This window comes from Phyllopteryx taeniolatus, chromosome 12, assembly GCF_024500385.1.
Source record: "Phyllopteryx taeniolatus isolate TA_2022b chromosome 12, UOR_Ptae_1.2, whole genome shotgun sequence".
Lineage (NCBI taxonomy): Eukaryota > Metazoa > Chordata > Actinopteri > Syngnathiformes > Syngnathidae > Phyllopteryx > Phyllopteryx taeniolatus.
This window is the reverse complement of record NC_084513.1, coordinates 13,255,925-13,272,318: the sequence shown is the minus strand read 5'-3', so window position 1 is coordinate 13,272,318 and position 16,394 is coordinate 13,255,925. Positions and strand designations below refer to the sequence as shown.

At 40.6% G+C, this 16,394-nt stretch overlaps 2 long non-coding RNA genes across 2 annotated transcripts; both read left to right on the top strand.

Moving 5' to 3' along the window:
* Positions 1-2,922, top strand: LOC133487240 (uncharacterized). Its single transcript, XR_009791270.1, has 3 exons — positions 1-80; positions 1,534-2,639; positions 2,725-2,922. It is a non-coding gene; the product is annotated as an uncharacterized LOC133487240 (long non-coding RNA).
* An 8,533-nt stretch (positions 2,923-11,455) lies between these two features.
* On the top strand, positions 11,456-14,250 carry LOC133487121 (uncharacterized). The gene is made up of 2 exons (XR_009791212.1): positions 11,456-11,602; positions 13,367-14,250. It is a non-coding gene; the product is annotated as an uncharacterized LOC133487121 (long non-coding RNA).
* The last annotated feature ends 2,144 nt before the right edge of the window (positions 14,251-16,394 follow it).

Sequence of the window (16,394 nt, the reverse complement as noted above, 5' to 3'; positions counted from 1 at the left end):
CTACACGGCACACACCTTTGGGACAATCTGCGTGACGCATCATGCCTTCTCTGCTTCAACTGGAGGCACATTTGACAAATGTGAGCTCCTTTGATCTCTTATTATTTCTGATATTATTAGTTTGAGGATTATTAGGTTTGCCATGCCAGAAATCACAGTGAGGGATGGAGAACTCCTTGACATCATTCTTATGCTGCATGATTTCATATTTTCTTTTCTGTTTGAACGCTATCTTTTAAGTGCTTGCAAGACAATGACAAACGAATGGAGATCCTACAGTCATAATACACTGCTCAAGAACTTAAGACCACACTGAAAAGTGCTACTGATACATAAAGTAAACACTCTTTTATTTTTTCCTGAAAGATCCTGTAAAATTATTTCAGACACTTGTTTCTAAATACATTTCCATGTTTGAAGATAATTGCTCCAAACATGCAAAGACTGAGAACTATGTTGTACTTCCTGATTTTTTTTGGGGGGGCATGGCTCAAATGGCACCCAGTGACCCGTTTCGGCTCGGGCATAAGTTCCCCCTCCCCCACTATATAAGAACTTGAGCACCCTTATTTGGGTTAGTGGTTATCCGGTGCAATTGCGAGTTATTTAGTTGTTACTACTCATCCAAGCCTGTTAGCTCGCGAGCTAGCTGGTCACTATTGCCTCTCGTCGCTGTGTGGAAAGCCCGTAACAACCCTCTGGGATATATTCAAGCCCCCGTAGGCTTTAAGAGGATATATTGTCCCGGCTCAAATCTAGGGATGTGTAGGCACAAGAAAAATGCTAGATGAAGTAACATAAAATTTTCCAGGTCATAGTAGTGTTATTTGATTGAAAGTTGACAGTTGAGCGAGGTGTGTTTTCAGCGCATTCAGCGGACGCGCTGAGGGCATTTGAGAGTGGACAAAACGGCTTCATTTTTTACAATGCTGAAACATTTTGTATACTTGATTTTTTTATTTATTTAAATCGTTCAAATTGGGCAGGGTTGTTAACAACACTCTTCTGTGTTGTCAGATTTAGAAGACGTTTATTTTCACTTTGCAGGGACTGGGAGTGATGGTGTTCATATTTTCTCCAAACTGAAAATGCATTGACATTGACCACTAGCATCGACAAGAGATTGCTGTAATCATGCAATAACATTTCCAACAATATAGAATTCAAGATTACGATTTGTAACCTTTTCTGTGCGAATGACATATTTAATTTCTACTGTCCCTCATATATAAAACACTTGAGGGATGAAGGCAGCTTCGTCTGCATTTGGGTCCAGCTTTCGCGGTTTTCCCCCAGTCGTGGCAAGCTAAGCCTGCAATTTTGCCAAATGACTATTATTTTCCTTTCTCAAGGAACAAGTACAGCACAATGGATTGTTGGTGTCACACAGCTGCATTCATGTAAATCTTTTTTTGTGTAAAGCACCTAAGATTAAGAGGCTACAGAATTCTTGCATATAGACTGAACGTATCCTCCTAAGTGCCACACTGCTTAGTATTTAGTTTACTGGTGTTTTTTTATTTCTCTCTCCAGGATTGGAGGATGTCCTTTTTGGTGCCGCATTCCCATCACACTCTTGCCCTTGATCAACTACACGAAGCAGACAATAGCACTGATCATTTTCCCCCGGCAAGGAAGCTCAGCATGGATCAGCTCAATAACCTGATATTCTCTGTCTACTCAATGTGGACAATTTAGCACCAGGTCAGCACCTTTCGCTCTCTTTTTAAATCTCAAACAATTTGGTGACCTCCCACCTAACCACTGACAGGTCCAAAGGAGACGAAACACAATTGTAGCACAAGCAAAAGTGCTTGTGATGTGACGGTGTGTTTAGGTCTGAATTTCTCAAGGTGATACCTGGTGTGCGACAAGGAGGGATTGGGGGGTGCTATTATGCAAACTCGATATCCAGCATGCTTGCAGATTACATTTTTCATGTATTTCCAGTCTTCGGTTACCGCCATACATGCATGTCCGGGTGTGGATGTTTGAATTGCTGTGGTTACAAATCATTTCCCATCATTCTGTTACGTGGCAAGGTGCCATTCAGCTTCAAATTAAACACTCGTTGCAGCCGGGGGAATTATGTCCCGGACTACTCCATTTTCAGGGATGGAATTCAAATCGGATCACTCTTTATTGTGGAATTTCTTCCCCGCTGTTTTGAATTTACTGTTATCTTCATCCAGCTGTGAAAATTGAATCGACAACAATGTGGCCGCCACCCTCACATAGTCCACATGTCCATTGTGTCTGTCTAATTTTACTGACGAGACAATTGCATAAGATGATGTCGAGAAGCGACCATATAGTTTCCTCTGCTATGCAAAATAACTCTCCTTCATTGCTCACCTCAAGGTCAAACCTGACAGCCGTGCTTCAACTTCCTTGAATTGAGTCAGAACTGAGCAGTTTGCTCTCGATGTTGCCTTTGGTGACAAGAGCAGGCCGTTAGCGTTATTCATCCTGTTGGAAGACAATTTCAGATATGACGGGAGACGTTTGTGTCTCTGGAAATGTACATTAAATGGTGTCAACAACATCCTCTGAGGTCACGGCAGAGTCCCCCTGCGGTGAGTGCGAGCTGGTGAGAATCTACACTGACGTGTGATGGCTCTGTGGCAGCTTTGACACAGGTAATATGCATGTAGGGTGACAGTGGTGCTGATGTGCTGCAGAGACAATAATGTACATATCATTTTCCTCCCTGACTGATTGAAGACTGTAATCTGTGCTGGACTTTGGCTCTGATTACACGTCTCAGGGAGCAAAACAGGGACTGCCAGCACTGGGCTCATCCCAGGCTTTTCAGCCTTCAAGAGGACTCAAGTCCGCTTCGAAGGTGAGCTCAATTTTCGTCCCATTTATACCTTTGTAACGAATGTCAGATGGAATGCATCTGGCAGACGGTCATCAAACAGTGGCAATCTCGACGATGACACTAGAATAGAGACGTGAACAGAACACAAGGTCAACCCATTTCCCTTTTTTGTACAGTCTCAAATCCTTGGCTTAGTGAAAATTAAACTTTCGACTGTAGAGGGAGCTCTGGAGCAAAAAACCCTATTTATTCCTTACTTCCACATAAAGACTGTTGAATAAAAGCTACATGAAAATCTTTTTGTTCACATTTTCTTTGAATATCTAATTCACAAACTGAAGTCCTTATGTGGCATTCCACCGAATTGGAGCCATTTGCGGCAGTAAATAAAATGTGTAAATGCACAAGGAAATCAAGAGTAGGGTACTTTTTTTTTTAAATCATTATGTCCTGCACGTTGATCTGATTGCATTTTTTTTAAATGCAATTGAGAAGATTAATTTAAACAACCATGAACACTGGAAAAATAGCATTTGTTGCCTGTCCCCGCTTCCTAAAATTAGACTTTACCATTAAATATACAAATTTAAATCCTATCAAAACATCCATCCATCCATTTTCTGAGCCGCTTCTCCTCACTAGGGTCGCGGGCGTGCTGGAGCCTATCCCAGCTGTCATCGGGCAGGAGGCGGGGTACACCCTGAACTGGTTGCCAGCCAATCGCAGGGCACATAGAAACTAACTTACTTTATTTAAAAAGAAAACAAATTAATTTAAATTAACACTTCTGCCGTGTCCCTGGGTTTTTACTCAGTCCTGTTACCTCAATACATTATCCTTTTGAAAAATGTTGAATAATCCACAAGTCACACGGTCTAGAGGAAGTTGCATCATTTTGATATTGATAATATTTCAACTATGACTGGGGGGATTAAAATCCCACCACAGTCTGGTCACGTAATTATTTTTTTTCAATGTTATTTCTTTTAAAGATGGATTTTTTTGTTTGTTTTTGGTTTGTTTTTTTTGCTGTTGTTGTTGAGTCACTGTAATGTGCTCAGTGTCAGCAGGCTAGCATAACTGCAATGTGGCTTTCATGTATTTGCTAATTCAATGCTTAAAAACTCACTCGTTAGTTTAAAGTCATGCTTCTCAAATTAGGAGTTTTCAGTACAATAAAACAATGACCGCTATAATAAACTTTCCTGGAATAGCCCAATACACATTTTGAGTAAATGTGTTTTTATTTTATTTTTATTTTTTTAGAGAGAGAGGGAGAGTTACAGCAAGCAAATGGCAATGATTCGGGGGAGCATCCCAGATGCATTACTATGTGAAAATGTTAGATATGTTGTCTTAAAAATGGCATATTGATCACAAGTATAACTACAGTCTAGAAATACTGGTTTTGTGACATGTAATGTCACATAAACACTTCAGTAGATTCTTGGCTTGTGTTTTTAAATGGTGTGGCCAAGAGAGTGCAGTCACTCTCCTTGTAGCTCACTCTGCTCTCTCCCGTGCAGGTCTTCACAGAGGTTGCGTTCCCAAAATTTCAGCTTCTTAATGGCACAATCACTTGGATTTCTGACTTTCTTGGGAGCGATGCTGAGGGGTTTAGTTACAGCAAAAAAAAAAATATATATATATATATAGCTGGCCTGGTCTGATTGCACTAACTCTAGTCATTACTCGCAAGTCAAGGCAAAAAATCGGTCGAACGAAAAGCTTGTATCTCGAAAAACTATATGATGAGCCACAGTATTCAAATTTAGAAATTCTCCCCAATTTTTCAGCGAATAATGCTTAAATGTTACTGACGCCTTACTGATGTTGCTCACAGTGAGATTTGAGAATGGGACAGTTTACTCCCTTTGTATTGTGGGAACACAATAAACGTTTGTGAAGAAAGTATCAAATTCCAATACCAACCAGCCACGTTTTTGTATATGCACACTTAGGTGCACATTGATCCACTTTTATCCCACTCAGAAAGGAAATCTCACCAAGCAGAATTAACCTTTGCAATGTGTCTTCATGTAGAAGTGGGAGAGATTTCTATGTTGACAATAGGTCAGTGCTCTACAGAAGGTACCTCGCACATTACAAGGTTGCTCTCGGAGGAGCGCTAATGGGTTCTGGGCAATTGAACAGCCTGCCATGCTTTAGTGCACCTGTACTGAGTTAGAGCTGTCATCATTACCACTTCCTCTAACGTTTGCCCCACACGCAAGGCAGACACTCACACTCACAGCGATGGCTCACTGCCGACGAACATTTTCACCTCTTGTTGTGCGTGTCTGCAGTCCAACTGAAAGCCAAACAGTCTCAGTAGGAAGGGTCTCAACATTAATATTGCAATAGAATTGTCAAATTAGGAATCATGTTTATCCTGATTTCTTTGAAAGACAATATTTCACACTTAAAATCATTGAGCTAGATTGTTGTCACAAAGTGTTTTTTTTTGCAATAGCATTTTTTGCATAGCAAAGTGTTGTAGATCAATATCAGTAGCCACAACAATAATGATATATTTATGAAATATGTTCTTTTTAGCATTTAAGACAGTTTTGTCTATCTTGTAATTTTTCATGTTTAGCACATTGTATGCAGTGTCTGTACAAATAATCTGGGCTATAATTGTTGCTCCACTCATTATTGGACTTAGAAGTGTTTCTGCCATGTTCTTCATCGTGACGGACTCATCTGAGCACAAGCACTAGAGTAGAGGCACCATCAAGGCCTCATCATTGCGAGTGTGGCAGCCTCCTCCTGACACGCGGATGTTTTTCGCTTTCTCCTCCCACATATTTCTTCTTATATCAGCATCCGAAACGGGCGGCTTTTGAAAATGACGGAGAGGGAAAGTTTACATTGTGCCAGAAAAAGGAAATGGAAATTACGGGCAGTGTCAGATAATTGAGCTTGTCGCCAGAGACATGCTAATAACAGACAGAGATGCACAAGACTTGTCATTCCGTCCCCGCGGTGACAGACTCTCTTGTGTTGATGAGCTGTTTTAGAGGGCAAATTGTTCCACGCAAACGCCATCGTTATTACGAGCTGGCAAGGCGCTCGCTTGTGTACCCGATTCTGCTTGAAGTGACAGAATCCAATTGACCGGCACACATTCATGCACTTTATTTTCTTTATTCTCAAGCAACAATGCAGATAATTACTGCACCGAGTAAAACCGAAAATAGAATTACATTGTGTCCCGTGGAAACAACGGCGGCGCTGTCTCTGCAGCACGTCTGCTGACATTGTAACGACCAGGAGGCCTCGTGTAAGACAAGCTGCAATCCGGCTTGGAAGGACATTTATCTTTTTTTATACACTGTATAAATGTATAGTCCAACCGTTGTTTATGCTGTCTGTACTGTGCATCCTGAATGTGCTGACATCAAAAACTGAAAGTATCTCCTGCCACTACATTAACCCATCTATTTTTTGTTTTGTTTTTTTAACAAAAGAGCACATTCTAACTTGTATTGTCTAAGATGAAAGATCTTTACAGGCCACATTTGCAGTTGGAATTATATGGAATCATTTTTCAATGTCATTGTTTTTGGACTACAACTCCATTTTGAGTAGCAGGAGTCGAAGTAACAGGAGTGAGTTTTAAGCATAGAATTAGCAAATATGTGAAATATAGCCAATAGCATGTTTTCACGAACCACATTACAATAATTTAACAAAAACATTGTTTTAAAGATAAACAAATTTCATCCAAAAATATTTTTCTGTAAGAGATGTGCCTAAATTACCCCCCCAAGTCACAGTTGAAATATCATCCAATATACAGAAAACTAAATGAGTGAATTTACTTTTGGCCTTCCCATGGCTTGCAGCAAATCTGAATGATGAAGCTTCTTTTGGACCATGTGACTCCACATTTTTCAGAGTGGTAATGATTTTGGGTAATAGGACTGAGCAATAACCCAGGGACATAACTAAAGACTGAAATTAAACTAAATAGTCTTCTTTTTTTTTCAATAAACTTGAAGTATAGCTGAGAAGTAACACAATCATATATATTTAAAAAAAACACATTTCTTAAGGATTTAAATTATTATTTCATGGTAAAGACTCATTTTAGGAAGCGTAGGCAGGCAACAAATGCAATTTTTCCTGTGTTCAATGTAGTTATATTACTTTTTTTTATCATAAATGTACAAACAGATCAATGTGCAGGACATTTTTCTTAAGATACATTGCCTAGAAAAGATATTCATAGATGCCATTCCAAACATTTTTGATTGGCGCACTGAGAAATGGTTTAATCTAACAATATATCATATTGCGTTTGCAGTGATATAGAACACCCTTTTGAATTAAAACTGCATCATACTGAGAGCTTTTTTCTAATGTTTGTATCATAAAAGGTATCCACGTTTTTAAAAAATGTTCTTCACTACAGCAAACTCTATAATAAAAATTATTATAATGACTCTAACAGTGTCAATCACAATTTAGTTTAATTTATTTGCACAGATTTCTTAGTTGTCAGATTGTGCAGGTTTACCTCGTGTATGTTTTAAATGTAAATGTCCATATGTTGTGTTCATGCCGGCTGTTGCCTTGAAATTCAATTCCCCTGGGATTTAATGTGACGAGCGTAGAAGCAAAAGGACGCTCACTGTGACGTTGAGTACCTTCGTCGTCACATGCACCATCAAAATGTCTCCCGGGGACCGAGCCACATCAGCTGGCCTCAGGTCAGCTCATTAATAGTAGGGTATCCTACATGGAAGCCATGTCGCAAGTTGGAAAGCGCCTATATTTAATTCTAACTTTGAGGACAACTTGTGTGCTGTTTTCACGAATGTGAAGGGTCGCCGTTGCGCCGCTGCCCAACATGTTGGGCGTTATCTGGGGGAAACGTGTGTCCAGAGGTGAGGGCTGAGCTTTGTGCTCTCGAGCAGGCCACCTCGCAGCCTTTGTACCCATAACAAGCTGAGCTCAGGCTCCAGCGAAGCGAGAAATTGTAAACTCTCCAGAGAAGCCCAGGGAGGAGATAAGGGCTCAGTGTTTGCTGGCAATATGCATGTGGATGAATCTGATAGAGGCCAGTCCCACGCCAGAATGGGAGTGATGATACCTCCCCCTCTATGGTGACTTATGTTTAATCCCCTTTGCCCATGTATTCACTTGCAAATACTCCTGTCACCATTAATATGTATTAACAGCCTTCACGCTCAGCTCAATACAGATTTACCCGAGTCTATTTTTCCTCTTGTGCTCGCCGACGTCTCGGTGATGCCGCCGTCTTTGACGAACAAGAATAAACCAGAATGTTCAGGCTGCATGATCTTGACTGCAAGCTTCGTCGTGTCTTCCATGTGACCGATGCTTTGCAGCTACATGCACACAGACATGCCAACATAAACTGTTTTTGTCGCAGCAGTCACTTGAAAACAATTTCAAAGTTTTGTCAACATTAACAATTTGAAAGTGTTATATGAATGACGGTAATGTAGTAAAGCGCTATGTTACCAAAACGTCACTTTGACTTAAATCAGTCATTGTCAAAGTGTGGCACGAGCCCTAGTGGTATGCGGGCTCTCTAGTGGCACGCAAACGAATCACTGAATTCAATGCAAATCAAATTTACAACATTTAAACATTCAATAAAATCACACCGAATGACCGTTGTAGTGCCTACTCTTGTGCTCAGTGAGTGCACAGGCCACTTGGAGCTGCTAAATTGGAAGTTAACATTTGTATCGAAATGGATGAATGGATGGATACATTAGTTTTAATGTAAAATCACATACATTGTGCTTACTCACTGCTGTTTGTAACAGGGGATTAAAGATGTATCCATGATTTGTCAACAAAAAGGGAACATGTAAATTCAGTTGAAATGCTAATTGTTACTGACTTCAGTTGTTTATTAAGATCATTGCTGACAGTAATTGATGTCGTCTAACAAGATAAAGAATGTTGGATGGGATTTGTGTGAGACTTCTCCTCTTGTCGGAGTCTTAATCCAGACAAAGCCCTGAGAGGCTCATTAGAGCCTGGTGAGGCCTTAAGCCGGCTCCGCTTACATTAAAGCAAGCCAAGAGCAGCCTGTCAGCTTACTGGCACAGCCCAAATCAAGCTGTCAATTACCAGAGATGTTTATGGAAATTACATGTTTGTTAACATGCTGGAAAAACGTGCTCTCGCCTCCGGCAGAATGTGTTAGGAAAAACAATTTTGCTCAGAAATCACCTTTCAAACGGGTGAAGGTGATCGTCATCGGATCGCAGACACAAGGGGGATTGTTACTGCCCCTTTGCTGATATGAGCGCCCACTGCACAGAAGCACAACTTATAATCAAAGCTGAAGTCTGCGCATGATGCGATGCTTTTGTCTATTAGAACAGTTTCCTCAGTCTTGGCAGTCGTTCAGCCCTTTTGTCCGGAGAGATACAGCATCACTGGTTTAACTAACAGCTCTAGAGAAAGGCTTTACAGCAACATTTTACAATTGAAAACATTTGACTGTACCTTTAGTGATTGATTTATTTTTATTATTTATCTCCCCCCCTTTGTCAGTAATTTCACGTTTTGTTTTTTTAAGCATTTTGAAGCTATGTGTAAACATTGTAGCCTAAAATAACTTAAAATTATTTGCTGTGGTCTGCTGTCTTTTTTTTAATAAGGACCCGAGATCACCCAGTTTATGGGTCTGCAATATTGGCGGACCAGCCAGGTCACTTCTCGTGCAATAGTTATAAACTGACAAAATGTCTCACTTGATTCTAGATTAAGGGCTCTATTTTCATAAACAGTGCAAATGCTGGCGTATCTTGATTTTCATGCAAGCGCAAGACTCTCTGTGTGTTTACCAATTTGGCAGACCAGTTTGCACCAAGATGTGCATTCTGGCGCAGAGAGGGTGTGTCCTTGGATATGCACCCGGCGGGGTGACAATTTGGTGGCAAAAAGTCGGTCTAAACTTACACCTGGTAAGACCACGCCTAACTGCAGGCGCAGCAGGTCTAACGTGATTTTATGAATTGGATCAGAGCACAGGCAAACGGATACTGAGGTCCGTGGACATTAAGTCGCAAGCGGTTATCACCAGCTCCTTCTTTATTCGATAACGCTTACATTATCTGTTGCCACACAGAGCAGTGACAATGCTCCACTCACGCGCGGATCGCTGTGATTATGTATTGTCCTCTTCAGCACAGAGATGTCAGAGATGCCTGCGGTTGTGCCTCTTCCATCATCTTATTATTATTTTTTATTTTTTTGTCCTTTTAGGTTTGCTAGATAATTTGGGTTGGAAATGAATGTCCCTATTTAAGCTATTCTAGGTGGTCTTTTACACCTGGCAGTTGAAACAGCTGGAGTTCTCATTAATATACGACATGTAAATAAGCTTTGCTTTGATTGGATCGCTCATCTTCACAAATTTAAATATGCAGAACAGCTTGGCTCTGATTGGTCCATACTACGGCGTCTACTAGTGAACAGAAGCTTGGGACATCACGTCCCTCGATGTCTTTCTATCATAGTCAAGCACAATTCACCAAGCGTTGAATTGTTGGCCCACTAATAGGGAATGTGATCTGAAAGGAGACATGGGTGAAAATAAAAAGCAAAAGGAATATTTTGAGTTTATGCTCATCATCCTCTCCCATTTATTTGAATTGAACCTGTCACAAAGATCATCGCTGGTGACAATGAACGCAAGCTTCGCTATTTCATCTACAGTTACATTAGAAATAAAAAATAAAGTTGTTTTGTTGTAAAACACAACATACTGTATGTATACCTATAAACTGCATTTATATGGGTGAGGCTCGCTGTTGCTGTTAAACTGTGTTGAGTGCGTGGGTACCAACCACGAAGTGGGCAGGTACTTAAATATTAATTGTCAAACCTACAGTACGTCACAACCACCGCAATTTCAAATCCTGTGGTTTGCAAGCAGGTTGGTGTTCAAAGGATATTGCATTCTATCGACAAACTGCATAGAAGTCGTACTTAAACACAGACTCATTTTGACCTGTGTTATTCATAAAACAGTAGAAAGAAATCGATTTTGATAGAAGGGGACCTTTAAAGGGAACGAGAGGAGCCCACAGTGGGGTAGCCAAGCCCACTCTCTTGTCCGCTGCGGTGCGCTGGTCTATGAAATTACCAACATCGCTCAAATCCGCCCCTGGTGCACAATTGCGCCCCCAGATTTACGCCGGTCGCGAAAATAGCGCCGTAAATGTTTCTAGCATTAATAATGGGACTGTTTGACATGCAGCGCTTGTTTGCTTATCCTCTTGGAGGCCCAAGCATTAGGATCCCAATGCTTCACTTAATTTGGCTTTAAGAGTTTGGATGATGCTAAGGAAAACTGCTGATTGTTATGAGATTTTTTACCTGAATGTTTTTATTTTTTCCTGTCAAACCTGTTTTATGTTTCTTGCCTGTCTTGACCAGGACACTCTTATAAAAGAGAGTTTTAATCTCTATTTTTTCCTGGGTAAATAAAGTTTATATAAGATTAAAAAAAAAAACCTTTCAAGACCTTTAGTATGAGTTTAATTTGGTGTCCTTTAAAATGTAAGAATGTAGTTCATTTCCAAATGCTGCTGCTCGTCTCTTACACAAAAGAGGGAGCACATAACTCCTGTTCTGGCCTCCCTCCACCAGTTGCCTGTGTACTTTAGAGTTGATTTTAAGATTCTGCTATTTGTTTTCAAATCTCTAAATGGTGTCGCCCCTGCCCTACCATTCTGCATTCCGCTGTGCCTCCGGTCGGCTGACCAGCTGCTCCTGGAGGTAAATGTTTTACTTTTTTCTATCGCTGATCCCAAACTATGGAATGACCTTCTAGCGAACAGTAGACAAGCCTCTTCACTTTTGATTTAAATATATATATATTACCTTAAAAAACCCATTTTTATTCCTTGACTTTCAAGACAGCATAATACTCTTTAGTGTCTTATTTGTATTTTTTTAAAGTGTAATTTATTTGCCTTGTTTTTAAATGATTTTCGATTGCCATCTTTTTTATGTTAAATTTTTATTGATGTACAGCAGTTTGTTTCAGCTGCAGTTGTTTTTAAAGTAATACATAAAATTGAGTTGAACAACCCTGGAGTGAATGTACTGTAACTTATTTTACTGCGACATTTTGAAGTTATTTACCTCCTAAAATTAAATTATGCCCAAAAAAATCTATTGGTTTCAACATATTCCATGTATGTTTGTGTCAGGTCCCTGTAGATTTTTTTTTTTTTTTTTTTTTTCCCCTCATAAAAGTGGGTTTTTAGCCTTCCAGCAATCAGGAAATTGAGCTGATCGACATGCACATTTTGCATGTCTAGCTGAGCTCATCTTAGACAAGGTAATTTTGTCAGAGCAATTACCACTGTAATGTATTCCAAAGTCAGGGCATTTGCTGCTGCTTAGGTGAGCCTCTGACAGCATGTTTTGATTTTCAAGCATTTGTTCTCCTCAGTCGGAGATCACATCGACGTCCGCATTGTTCCCTACATAACAGTCCGCCATGATGCCATTATTGTACATTAACATCTAATTACCTCACTTAGACCTGCAGCTATACTGTGACTTGGTGGGTTTGACACAGCTGTAAGTAACAATGGCTATGGGGGACTAGATGGGTGTTTATTGGGAAGGAGATTCCAACTGTAAGACAGCCCATTCGCAGTGGACCAGTATTACCTGGCGGGGATGGTGAAATGCCCGCGAGAATGTCACTGCGCAGTGAAACTGTCATCACACAATTACTCCCACCATTACGGGCCCAACATCTCCATGTAATGGCTGTGACACTCTTTACAATTCAGATTGTATTCGCAGTCAGTGGCACTTAAACGCTGCACTCTGTTTTATGAAAAGATAAAGATCTGTGTAATCTGCCAGTGCTCAACCATCCCGTGAATGCTTGTCAGGCAGCGTTTTTGTCATTCTCAAAAAGTTGTCATAGCCCAGCGCATCTCCCTTTGTTGGGCTGGCGAAAGAGTCTCTCAGTGAAATCTTGTGCTCTTGTTGATATGCGCTAGCTGATAGAGGCACACAGTGTTTTGGTTCACGTAGTTATTCAAGCAACCTTAAGAGCAAAAGGATGTTTCATCTGGGAATGCCCACTTGCAAATTAAAATCTAAATACGCTGCCTCGTTTGCTACTACTGCAATATGTTAATTGCTAATCCCTCTTCTGACAACAAGGTCTCTTCGACAAAACTGAAGTGACACTCATGCAATCAAGGTTGAAATCATTTTTAAACCTCTGCTATCCCCAAGGATGACTTCGGAACATGTTTGTTTCTTATACACAGTCGACCTCTGATTTGTTTGTATTGTTTAAATTCACGTTTCCCATAAGATTTAATGAAAAAATAGTTAATCCATTCCAAAGTACAACCTAAAGCCCTTATAAAAACTAAACGTGCACAAGCAATGTTTGACGTATTATTTTTACATTCCATGTCTACATTTGAACAACCTATGTGTAAAAAGAAGTTGTTAAAAAAAAAACTATCAAATGTACACTCACTCTTCGTGTAACATTGTTGACAGGTGGCAAAGACATGGGAACTGCAGGAGGATTACTCCTTAAGAAGAAGAAGAAGAATCACTTTTTATTGTCATGACCATCCATGCATGCACACGAAATTTGTTCTCTGCATTTAACCCATCACAGTGAACACATACACATGTTAGTGGAACACACTGGAGCAGAGGGCAGCTGAAGCGCCCGGGGAGCATTTCTGGGTATCGGTGTCTTGCTCAAGGACACCACAGCCGTGATGTTGGCGGAGGGTCCAGTCGGGGTCTTGAACCTAGGTCCCCCACGGTGCCAGGCGATAATCTTAACCATTGGGCCAGGGCTTCTTTATATGCATGTTTTTGGGAGCTGGGAGCAAACCGGAGTACCTGGAGAAAACCCACACAGGCAAACTTCACACAGGCGAGGCCATATTTGAACCCAGGTCCTCAGAACTGTGATGAAGATGTCCTAACCAGTCGCCCACCGTGCCGTTAATCCGAGTTCAATTACTTAAAATAATAATAATCTTGGAAATGGTCAAATGTAGTAACAAAAAAGAGGAGTGACAATAGAAAGGAGAACACATGTCTGATTTGCACACAGTAAAGCAGCATCTGGAATCATTCCAGCTGCGGAAAGGCAGACTGCCAACCTGCGTGTGTTAGCAGATTGGGTTTAACACGCCAGATTGATTGTAATTGTCTGATCAATCCAATGTTTGTGAGCGCTAATGCCCTTTATTATGGTTTGTTTTCTTTTCATGCTTTTTCCTCTGCTGATTCCTCTTCCCTGGGGAAGGTCCGTGTCACCAATTCTATTGCATCAATTCTTTCCAAAACTGGAGTCTCACTGAGCAATATATGAGAACATTTGTGTACCCCTTTTTTGATGTCAATAAATGCACCCTAAGATCTCAGGCGTCCAGTGAAAATGTATCTTGAAATTCCAATGAAAAAGTGGCACAAGAGAGTCAAATAAAGACTCAAATGTTCATGTGTTGGACACAGATTTTTTTTGGTACTGTGAACACAGCATTGCTCTTTCCATGTGTCACATAAGAGCAGGTGCTGTTTCCGATCTTAGCTAAAGAGTTGATCCCTGCACAGATGTGGAGAGGTTAACCATTCTTTTTGCACGTAGAAGCTTTTTTAGCTTCTACTCATGGGAAATCAGGCACTTTTATGGCACCTCTCATTCTTTTTCCCCAGATAAATAAAGTGCTGAGTGGATTGCTTAACAAGCCCAATCATAAAGAACTAATTTGTCTGTATTGTTGGACAAGGGTCCCTTGCAGTTTGGCGAGAGTACAATGCAATCTAAGAACAATTATGCCATTTACTGGAAACAGTATGGGGCTGTTGAAAGGTGCAGATTTTCAAAGGGTAAGGTACAGTATATTACTCTCCAACCTGATTGAAATTGTTCTCAGGTAAGAAGTGTTGACGTTGGGTTTTTATTTTAGGCCCTTTGATTTGTTTCACTACCTTGATTTTTGTTCTTTTTCTTTTCGTATTTTGTCTCCAGCAGAAGTACTGCAGTTTTACTCTTGAAAAGCATCATTATCGCACACAGAAAGGACTTTTACGCTGATTCTTCATCACTGATCCAAAGAAATGGCAAGTGAAAGACCCTCGAGCTGCACCGGCATTTTAGGAGGTAGTGAAATAGTTTAAACTAATCCGAGTCCTCCTGTGAGGCCCCTGCTTGACTTTTAAAAGTTGACCACTCCTGATATTTGTTCTCATCAGTAAATTAATAACCTTCCTGGAGCTTAAGCTCGGTCTAACTGCCAGAATTTACAACTCCTCTATTTTTCACACGACAGAATCAATACCGGGAATGAAGAAAAGGGATAAAAATTTATGGTATCTTGCAATTTAATGGTTGAAAAGATGCAATTTGAAAGATCATAAATTGTGAAGGAGCTTACGCTTCATTGCTCTTGATTCAGTGCTTGCTGTTAGAAGTTGATTTGCGAATGTCTGCAAAGTGTGATTAACGAGGCGATCAATGTGCAGTGCAGCACACCATGGCCCTCCTAATGCTCTTCATTAGAATAAATAAAATAAATTGACTGCAGCTCTATGAAAACTCCGTAATGGTTAAAAATCAAAGTGTCATCCTTGCAGCCACGATTTAGCTCCTCTCGGCCTGCATCAACCTTGATCACATTATCCTGACAACCCCGTTTGCAGGGGCCAGCAGGGACCCCGAGTGAGGGAAGCGAAAGGAAGTGGCGCATCGGCGGGAAGACGGAGGCCACAGGCTGCTGCTTAGTTGACTAGTAATCATAAATCGCGGCGCATTGTCGTCAGCGTGTTCAGTTTGTGGACTATTAATGCATGAAATAGCATTTGAAGCTGACAAACGCTCGGTTGAACGGTCACTCTACGCTCTTGGCGGCATATTGTTTGGAATAACATTTACCGGGAGCATTTATTCCAGTTCACCTCACGTTGTCGTGCCAGACGGCTCGAGTGTTGTGTGCGACTCAGCTTTAATATTCATAACTCCTGGTTGTCCCTTCATTCTTATTATTGTCTCGACAGATTAGATACCGGTACACAAATGGTCATGATATGTGGTGTTGTGTCGACCTCCCAAGCTCCTAAAATCAATGTATGTGGCTCACAAAACATTAATATTTTCATCTCTCTCCGAAAAGCAAAGTACTGACACAAATGTTCCTATCACGTGTCTTTTGCTTTCCATATCACAGAAAGAGCTCATATTATTAGAGTTTAACAAAGTCAACAAATAACTTGACTCACAACTCTTAATAATACATATATACAATGGTGTCTTGAGAAAGTAGCGACTCGGACTGGTCTGACTCGCGAGTGCAGACTTACGATACGAGCGCTGAATGGTGGCAGTGACTCAACACACTTCACCGCAAGTGGTAGTTGGACAGATACATGCAAATAGTGACTAATTCTTCAAAGAAGAGGCTTTGTTAATACCACTCTTAGTTGAAGTTTACTGTCAAACTAAACATAAAGCAAAAAAGAATGACCCAAAAAAACATAGCTGAGCCTTTCGGTCTGCTAGTGTAAT